At 38.7% G+C, this 10,442-nt stretch overlaps 1 non-coding gene across 1 annotated transcript; it reads left to right on the forward strand.

The window, feature by feature from the left end:
• Positions 1-4,293: 4,293 nt before the first annotated feature.
• Positions 4,294-4,401, forward strand: LOC148544942 (small nucleolar RNA R71). The gene has a single exon (XR_015902058.1). It is a non-coding gene; the product is annotated as a small nucleolar RNA R71 (small nucleolar RNA).
• The last annotated feature ends 6,041 nt before the right edge of the window (positions 4,402-10,442 follow it).

The raw sequence follows: 10,442 nt of genomic DNA on the forward strand, positions 1-10,442 counted from the left end.
ACATGATCAAAGGATCATAAGGTAATCCAAAGATGCCTAATACAATAGTAAAAGGTCCTATTTATAATAAACTAGCTACTAGGGTTTACATGAGTAAGTAATTGATGCATAAATCCACTTCCGGGGCCCACTTGGTGTGTGTTTGGGCTGAGTCTGAGTGTTACACGTGCAGAGGCCATTTGTGGAGTTGAACGCCAGTTTCTGTGCCAGTTTGGGCGTTCAACTCTGGTTTTGGATCCTTTTCTGGCGCTGGACGCCAGATTTGGGCAGAAGGCTGGCGTTGAACGCCAGTTTACGTCGTCAATTCTTGGCCAAAGTATGGACAATTATATATTTCTGGAAAGCCCTGGATGTCTACTTTCCAACGCAATTGGAAGCGCGCCATTTCGAGTTCTGTAGCTCCAGAAAATCCACTTTGAGTGCAGGGAGGTCAGAATCCAACAGCATCAGTAATCCTTTTTCAACCTCTGAATCTGATTTCTGCTCAAGTCCCTCAATTTCAGCCAGAAAATACCTGAAATTACAGAAAAACACACAAACTCATAGTAAAGTCCAGAAATGTGAATTTAACATAAAAACTAATGAAAACATCCCTAAAAGTAACTAGATCCTACTAAAAACATACTAAAAACAATGCCAAAAAGCGTATAAATTATCCGCTCATCACAACACCAAACTTAAATTGTTGCTTGTCCCCAAGCAACTGAAAATCAAATAGGATAAAAAAGAAGAGAATATACTATAAATTCCAAACTATCAATGAAACATAGCTCCAATCATATGAGCGGGACTTATAGCTTTTTGTCTCTTGAATAGTTTTGGCATCTCACTTTATCCATTGAGGTTCAGAATGATTGGCATCTATAGGAACTTCAGATTTCGAATAGTGTTATTGACTCTCCTAGTTCAGTATGATGATTCTTGAACACAGCTTCTTTATGAGTCTTGGCCGTGGCCTTAAGCACTTTGTTTTCCAGTATTACCACCGGATACATAAATGCCACAGACACATAATTGGGTGAACCTTTTCAGATTGTGACTCAGCTTTGCTAAAGTCCCCAATTAGAGGTGTCCAGGGTTCTTAAGCACACTCTTTGTTTTTGCTTTGGACCTTGACTTTAACCGCTCAGTCTCAAGTTTTCACTTGACACCTACACGCCACAAGCACATGGTTAGGGACAGCTTGGTTTAGCCGCTTAGACCAGGATTTTATTCCTTTAGGCCCTCCTATCCACTGATGCTCAAAGCCTTGGGATCCTTTTTATTTCCCTTGCCTTTTGGTTTTAAGGGTTATTGGCTTTTTTTTTTTTTGCTTGCTTTTTCTTTTTCTTTCTAAATTTTTTTTTTCGCCTATTTTTTTTTCTGCAAGCTTTGCTCTTTGCTGCTTTTTCTTGCTTCAAGAATCATTTTTATGATTTTTCAGATTATCAAATAACATGTCTCCTAGTCATCATTCTTTCAAGAGCCAACATATTTAACATTCTTAAACAACAACTTCAAAAGACATATGCACTGTTCAAGCATACATTCAGAAAACAAGAAGCATTATCACCACATCAATATAATTAAACTAAGTTCAAGGATAAATTCAAAACTCATGTACTTCTTGTTCTTTTGAATTAAAACAGTTTTTATTTTAAGAGAGGTGATGGATTCATAGGACATTCATAACTTTAAGACAGAGTTACTAACTACTAATGATCATGTAATGAAGACACAAACATAGATAAGCACATAACATAGAAAACGAAAAACAGAGAAAGTAAGAGCAAGGAATGAATCCACCTTAGTGATGATGGCGTTTCAATGATGTTCTTGGGCTCTTCTATGTCTCTTCCTTGCCTTTGCGGCTTGATTCCTAGTGATTTTTTTTTTTTTGGGATTTCTATCCTCAGTTGCTTCTAATAATTATGTGGAGGGAGGTGCATCTCCTAAGGTATCTCAGGGATCTCTTGATTTGCAGCCACATGTTCTACCACTGAGCTATAGATCCTTTACATAATTGTTTTACCACACCAAACTTAGAATGTTGCTCGCCCTCGAGCAAAAGAAGAAGGAATAGATGAAGAAGAAGATGTGGAAAAAAAAACTAGGATTATGAGGACGTAAGGTGGAGATCCTGTGGGGTTCACAGATCCTGAGGTGATCCTGTGGGGTCCACAGATCCTGAGGTGTCAAGGCATTTACATCCCTGCACCAAATTAGGCATGTAAAATGCCCTTGCACACAACTCTGGGCGTTCAGCGCCAGGTTGGTGCCCATTTTGGGCGTTCAACGCCCCTTTGCTGCCATTTCTGGCGTTGAACGCCAGAACCATGCTTGTTCTGGGCGTTCAGCGCCAGGATGCTCCCATTCTGGGCGTTCAGCGCCAGAACTATGCTCTGTTATGGCGTTTGAACGCCAGACAGATGCTCCTCCAGGGTGTGATTTTTCTTCTTCTGTTTTTGATTCCGTTTTCAATTTTTATATTTATTTTGTGACTCCACATGATCATGAACCTAAGAAAACATGAAAAACAATAAAAATAAGAATTAGATAAACATTGGGTTGCCTCCCAACAAGCGCTTCTTTAATGTCAATAGCTTGACAGTGAGCTCTCATGGAGCCTCACAGATGTGCAGAGCGTTGTTGAGACTCTCCAACACCAAACTTAGAGTTTGGATATGGGAGTTCAACACCAAACTTAGAGTTTGGTTGTGGCCTCCCAACACCAAACTTAGAGTTTGACTGTGGGGGCTCTGGTTGACTCTGCTTTGAGAGAAGCTTTTTCTGCTTCCTCTCCATGGTTGCAGAGGGAGATCCTTGAGTTTTAAACACAAGGGAGTTCTCATTCCATTGAAGGACTATTTCACCTCTGTCAACATCAATCACAACTCTTGCTGTGGCCAGGAAAGGTCTTCCTAGGATGATGGATTCATCCTCTTCCTTTCCAGTATCCAGGACTATGAAATCAACAGGGATGTAAAGGCCCTCAACCTTTACTAATACATCCTCTACTTGTCCATAAGCCTGTTTTCTTGAGCTGTCTGCCATCTCTAGTGAGATTTTAGCAGCTTGCACCCCATAGATTCCCAGTTTCTCTATTACAGAGAGGGGCATGAGGTTTATTCCTGAACCAAGGTCACACAGAGCCTTAAAGATCATGGTGCCTATGGTACAGGGTATTATGAACTTTCCAGGATCCTGTCTCTTCTGAGGCAATGTCAGTTGATCCAGATCACTTAGTTCATTGATGAACAAGGGAGGTTCAACTTCCCAAGCATCAATGCCAAATAATTTGGCATTCAGCTTCATGATTGCACCAAGAAACTTGGCAGTTTGCTCTTCAGTAACATTCTCATTCTCTTCAGAAGAGGAATATTCATCAGAGCTCATGAAGGGCATAAGGAGGTTCAATGGGATCTCTATGGTCTCTAGATGGGCCTCAGAGTCCTTTGGTTCCTCAGAGGGAAGCTCCTTATTAATCACTGGACGTCCCAGGAGGTCTTCCTCCTTGGGATTCACGTCCTCTCCTCTCCTCACAGGTTCGGCCATGGCGCTTATGTCAATGGCCTTGCACTCTCCTTTTGGATTCTCTTCTGTATTGCTTGGGAGAGTACTAGGAGGGATTTCAGTGATCCTTTTGCTCAGCTGGCCCACTTGTGCTTCCAGATTTCTAATGGAAGATCTTGTTTCATTCATGAAACTTACAGTGGCCTTAGATAGATCAGAGACTAAGTTTGCTAAATTAGAAGTATTTTGTTCAGAGTTCTCTGTCTGTTGCTGAGTGGATGATGGAAAAGGTTTGCTATTGCCAAACCTGATTCTTCCACCATTATTAAAGCCTTGTTGAGGCTTTTGATCCTTCCATGAGAAATTTGGATGATTTCTCCATGATGAGTTATAAGTGTTTCCATAAGGTTCACCTAAATAATTTACCTCTGCTATTGCAGGGTTCTCAGGATCATAAGCTTCTTCTTCAGAAGATGCCTCTTGAGTACTGTTGGATGCAGCTTGCATTCCATGCAGACTCTGAGAGATCATATTGACTTGCTGAGTCAATATTTTATTCTGAGCCAATATGGCATTCAGAGTATCAACTTCAAGAACTCCCTTCTTCATAGGCGTCCCATTGTTCACAGGATTCCTTTCAGAAGTGTACATGAACTGATTATTAGCAACCATGTCAATGAGTTCTTGAGCTTCTGCAGGCGTTTTCTTTAGGTGAATGGATCCACCTGCAGAAGTATCCAGTGACATCTTTGATAGCTCAGATAAACCATCATAGAATATATCCAGGATGGTCCATTCTGAAAGCATGTCAGAAGGACACTTTTTGGTCAACTGTTTGTATCTTTCCCAAGCTTCATAGAGGGATTCACCTTCTTTCTGTCTGAAGGTTTGAACATCATCTCTAAGCTTGCTCAGCTTTTGAGGAGGAAAGTACTTGGCTAAGAAAGCCGTGACCAGCTTATCCCAAGAGTTCAGGCTGTCTTTAGGTTGAGAATCCAACCATAATCTAGCTCTGTCTCTTACAGCAAAAGGGAAAAGCATGAGCCTGTAGACTTCAGGATCTACTCCATTAGTCTTAACAGTATCACATATCTGCAAGAATTCAGTTAAGAACTGAAAAGGATCTTCAGATGGAAGTCCATGAAACTTGCAGTTCTGCTGCATCAGAGAAACTAGTTGAGGTTTCAGCTCAAAGTTGTTTGCTCCAATGGCAGGAATGGAGATTCTTCTTCCATGTAAATTGGAATTAGGTGCAGTAAAGTCACCAAGCATCTTCCTTACATTATTATTATTTTCGGCTGCCATCTCCCCCGCCTGTTCGAAAATTTCTGAAAGGTTATCTCTGGATTGTTGTATTTTAGCTTCTCTTAATTTTCTCTTCAGAGTCCTTTCAGGTTCTGGATCTGCTTCCACAAGAATGTTCTTATCCTTGCTCCTGCTCATATGACAAAGAAGAAGGCACAGAAAGTAATAATAATAATAGAGATCCTTTATACCACAGTATAGGGATCCCTTTGTAAGTGGAAGAAAAGAGGGGGAGACAAAGAATGTGATGTAAAGGAATAAATGCAACTATACTGATGGAAGAGATGTGAGATGAGATGTTAGGGTATGAATGAATAAATAGAATAGGATGGGGGAGGTATAATTTTCGAAAATTATTTTAAAAAGGAGTTAGTGATTTTTGAAAATTGGTTTTTGAAAATTTGTTAGTATTTTTCGAAAATTTTTTTTTTGAAATAAAAATAAAAATAATTAGTTAATTAAAAAGAAATTTTTGAAAAAGGGGGAGATATTTTCGAAAATTAGAGAGAGAGAGTTAGTTAGGTAGTTTTGAAAAAGTTAAGAAACAAACAAAAAGTTAGTTAGTTAGTTGAAACAAATTTTGAAAAGATAAGAAGTTAGGAAGTTAGAAAAGATATTTTGAAAAGATATTTTTGAAAAAGATAAGATAAGAAGATATTTTGAAAAGATATGATAGGATTAGTTTTGAAAAAGATTTGATTTTTAAAATCACAATTAATGACTTGATTCATAAGAAATCACAAGATATGATTCTAGAACTTAAAGTTTGAATCTTTCTTAACAAGCAAGTAACAAACTTCAAATTTTTGAATCAAAACATTAATTGATTATGTTATTTTCGAAAATTTGATATAAAAATAAGAAAAAGATTTTTGAAAAATATTTTTGAAATTTTCGAAAATAACTAATAATTTTGAAAAAGATTTGATTTTTGAAAAAGATAAGATTTTCAAATTGAAAATTTGATTTGACTCATTGGCAACAACTTGATTTTAAAAATTTTTGAAAAAGTCAATCCAAATTTTCGAATTTGATGAGAGAAAAAGGGAAAGATATTTTTTTTTATTTTTGAAATTTTTATGAAAAACATGAAAAATATGCAATGCATGAAATTTTTAGATCAAAACAATGAATGCATGCAAGAATGCTATGAATGTCAAGATGAACACCAAGAACACTTTGAATGTCATGATGAACATCAAGACACAATTTTGAAAAATCTTTAATGCAAAGAAAACATGCAAGACACCAAACTTAGAATTCTTTAATGCTTAGACACTAAGAATTCAAGAATGCATATGATAAACATGAAAAGACACAAAACAAAAAATCATCAAGATCAAACAAGAAGACTTACCAAGAACAACTTGAAGATCATGAAGAACACCATGAATGCATGAAATTTTCGAAAAATGCAAGATGCATATGCAATTGACACCAAACTTATGATGTGACTCAAGACTCAAACAAGAAACAGAAAAATATTTTTGATTTTTATGATTTTCTAATTTTTTTGGATTTTTTTTTCTTATTTTTCGAAAATTAATTGAAAAAGGAAAATAAGGATTCCAAAATTTTTAATATGAATTCCAGAAATTTTGCCATGTTAGTATAAAGCTTCAGTCCAGGAATTAGACATGGCTCACTAGCCAGCCAAGCTTTCAATGAAAGCTCCAGTCCAAAACACTAGACATGGCCAATGGCCAGCCAAGCTTCAGCAGGTGATCATGGATCAGCAGCAGGTGGATGAGTAACAACTAAGTTGCTCTTGATAACAAATTGCAAGCCTCAGTCCAAATGAATTTAGACATGGCTTTACAGCCAGCCAGGCTTCACATGCTTCATGAAACACTAGAATTCATTCTTAAAAATTTTGAATAAATTTTTGAAAACATTTTTATTTATTATTTTTTTTTTCGAAACCAGATGAGAGATTTTTGAAAATATTTTTGAAAGAATTTTTTTTTTTTGAAAACAAAATGAAAAGAAAATTACCTAATCTGAGCAACAAGATGAGCCGTCAGTTGTCCAAACTCAAACAATCCCCGGCAACGGCGCCAAAAACTTGGTGCTGTTGCCGGATCAAAAGGGAATCTGGCACTGATGTTACCGGACCAAAAGCTTGCCGAAAACTCAAACAATCCCCGGCAACGGCGCTAAAAACTTGGTGCTGTTGCCGGATCAAAGGGAATCTGGCACTGATGTTACCGGACCAAAAGCTTGCCGAAAACTCAAACAATCCCCGGCAACGGCGCCAAAAACTTGGTGCACGAAATTGTGATGTCCAGGCACGAACAATCCCTGGTAATGGCTCCAAAGCTTGGTGCTTTGATCTTAATTCATAATTGTCACAACTTCGATACAACTAACCAGCAAGTGCACTGGGTCGTCCAAGTAATACCTTACGTGAGTAAGGGTCGAATCCCACGGAGATTGTTGGTATGAAGCAAGCTATGGTCACCTTGTAAATCTCAGTCAAGCAGATATAAAGTGGTAATGGTGTTTTCGAATATCATATAATAAAATAGGGATAGAAATACTTATGTAAATCATTGGTAAGAATTTCAGATAAGCGAATGGAGATGCTTGTCGTTCCTCTGAACCTCTGCTTTCCTGCTATCTTCATCCAATCAGTCTTACTCCTTTCCATGGCTGGCTGTATGCAAGGGTATCACCGTTGTCAGTGGCTACATCCCCTCCTCTCAGTGAATAATATGCTCACGCACCCTGTCACGGCACAGCTATTCATCTGTCGGTTCTCGATCATGCTGGAATAGGATTCACCCTCCTTTTGCGTCTGTCACTAACGCCCAGCACTCGCGATTTTGAAGCTCGTCCCAGTCATTCAATCATTGAATCCTACTCAGAATACCACGGACAAGGTTTAGACCTTCCGAATTCTCTTGAATGCCGCCATCATTCTAGCTTACGCCACGAAGATTCTGGTTAGGAGATCTAAGAGATACTCATTCTAGCTTAATTCATGTAGAACAGAAGTGTTTGTCAGGCACGCGTTCATAAGGGAGAAGGATGATGAGCGTCACACATAATCATCACCTTCATCACGTTCTTGGGTGCGAATGGATATCTTAGAAGCGAAATAAGAAGAGTTGAATAGAAAACAGTAGTACTTTGCATTAATCTTTGAGGAACAGCAGAGCTCCACACCTTAATCTATGGAGTGTAGAAACTCTACCGTCAAAAATACATAAGTGAAGGTCCAGGCATGGCCGAGATGGCCAGCCCCCTAAAACGTGATCAAAGGATCATAAGGTAATCCAAAGATGCCTAATACAATAGTAAAAGGTCCTATTTATAATAAACTAGCTACTAGGGTTTACATGAGTAAGTAATTGATGCATAAATCCACTTCCGGGGCCCACTTGGTGTGTGTTTGGGCTGAGTCTGAGTGTTACACGTGCAGAGGCCATTTGTGGAGTTGAACGCCAGTTTCTGTGCCAGTTTGGGCATTCAACTCTGGTTTTGGATCCTTTTCTGGCGCTGGACGCCAGATTTGGGCAGAAGGCTGGCGTTGAACGCCAGTTTACGTCGTCAATTCTTGGCCAAAGTATGGACTATTATATATTGCTGGAAAGCCCTGGATGTCTACTTTCTAATGCAATTAGAAGCGCGCCATTTCGAGTTCTGTAGCTCCAAAAAATCTACTTTGAGTGCAGGGAGGTCAGAATCCAACAGCATCAGTAGTCCTTTTTCAACCTCTGAATCTGATTTCTGCTCAAGTCCCTCAATTTCAGCCAGAAAATACCTGAAATTACAGAAAAACACACAAACTCATAGTAAAGTCCAGAAATGTGAATTTAACATAAAAACTAATGAAAACATCCCTAAAAGTAACTAGATCCTACTAAAAACATACTAAAAACAATGCCAAAAAGCGTATAAATTATCCGCTCATCATACTCCTAAGCTACCCTAATGATATGCTATACTATGGTCTTCATTCCCCCTTCTTTATGAGCTAAATGGCTTCAGAAATGGGCCTCCAAACCACCAAAATCTCGAGTCACATGAGATTTTAATGAAGGCATCTGCGGCCACCTGTGCGGACGCACAGATGTGTGCGTACGCACACTTTGCCGAAAATCTCCACCCGTGTGTACGCACAGGAAGTTCTACACACGCACACTAGGCGATGCTTGAATGGACGTGCGACGCGCACAGTGTGACTCACGCGCACGCGTGGCTCTGATCTGATGGCTGTGCGTACGCACACTAGGCTGAGCTCTTCTTCCATTCTCTCCAAGCCATTCCTACCTTATACCTCTGAAATCACTCACAAATAACATCAAGGAATCGAATGGAAGGTAAATGGAATAAATTAATCAAATTAGGCACAAAAGAGCATGTTTTTATAATCAAACACAGATTAGGAGGAATGTTCAAATGCATGCTATTTAGTGGAATAAGTGCAAGTTTATATGATAAAATCCATTCAATTTCAACTAAAAATCATCATCAAATATGGATTCATCAAGAATTCAACACTAATGTTAAAATAAGAAACTTAGAAAAGAAAATAAGAACAAGTTATCAAAATAAAATTAAAATGCAATGAATGAAAATAAGAAAATGTAATAAACAAAAGAAAATGAAAGATGAGAAAAATAAGAAGTGAAAATTTAAAAAGAGGGAGAAGAAGAAATAAAAAGAAGTAAGAAAGAAAGGATGAGAAAGGTGAGAAGGGAAGAGAAGAGAAGAAAGGGAAGAAAAGAAATGGAAGAAGGGAAGAGAGAAGAAGAAGAGAGAAGGAATAGGAGAAAAACAAGGCGCGCAGGTGACGCGCGGGCGCTAAAAGCAGGAAGAGGAAGCGACGTGTAGGCATCATCCACGCGTACCCGTGGATCACAGAGAATAGAGGTGACGCGTACACGTCACCCATGCGTATGCGTGGGGCTAAATTGTGCTCTTCGCACAAAGGCAGCACCACTCCAGCACAACTCTCTGGTTTTTGTACCAGGAGTCCCAACATGGCATACGACGCGTACGTGTCGGCCACACGCACGGGTGACGCGCACTTTTTTTTTATTTTATAGAAGCATAAAACAGAAATAGGGCACTCTCCTAACCTATATACATTCTAAAACAACCAAAATTCAAATTCAACAAAAATCTTTTTAGTTTTTGAAAAATTTTTCAAAGACAAAACAAACAAAACTTGCACTTCAAGCAAAATGCAACTCAAAACAACTATCCTACTCAAAACATGAACTTAACAAGTAACCTATCAATAAAAGCAATATGTACAAGGGTGTAGAAAGTAAGAAAAACTACCTACAATGGCAACTCAATTAATCCATTGATTATATATACTAGAGAATGGAAAGAGTTTACCATGGTGGGGTGTCTCCCACCTAGCACTTTTAGTTTAAGTCCTTAAGTTAGATAATTGGGAGGCTCCTTGTCAAGGTGGTTTATGCTTGTACTCATCCTTGAACTTCCACCAATGCTTGGCTTTCAAGTAAGCTCCAATTTTCAAAATCAATGGCACTAAGCTTTGATGAAGTTCCACACAAGCTAAGGTCTCCCAAAGTTGATGTTCACCTATTCCTGGATCCCAAATCTTATTTCTACACCCATCTTCAAGTTGATCAAGCCAATTCTAATTGGGTGGCAAGTGATCCGAA

This window comes from Arachis ipaensis, chromosome B9 (genome assembly GCF_059453495.1).
Source record: "Arachis ipaensis isolate K30076 ecotype BB chromosome B9, ASM5945349v1, whole genome shotgun sequence".
NCBI lineage: Eukaryota > Viridiplantae > Streptophyta > Magnoliopsida > Fabales > Fabaceae > Arachis > Arachis ipaensis.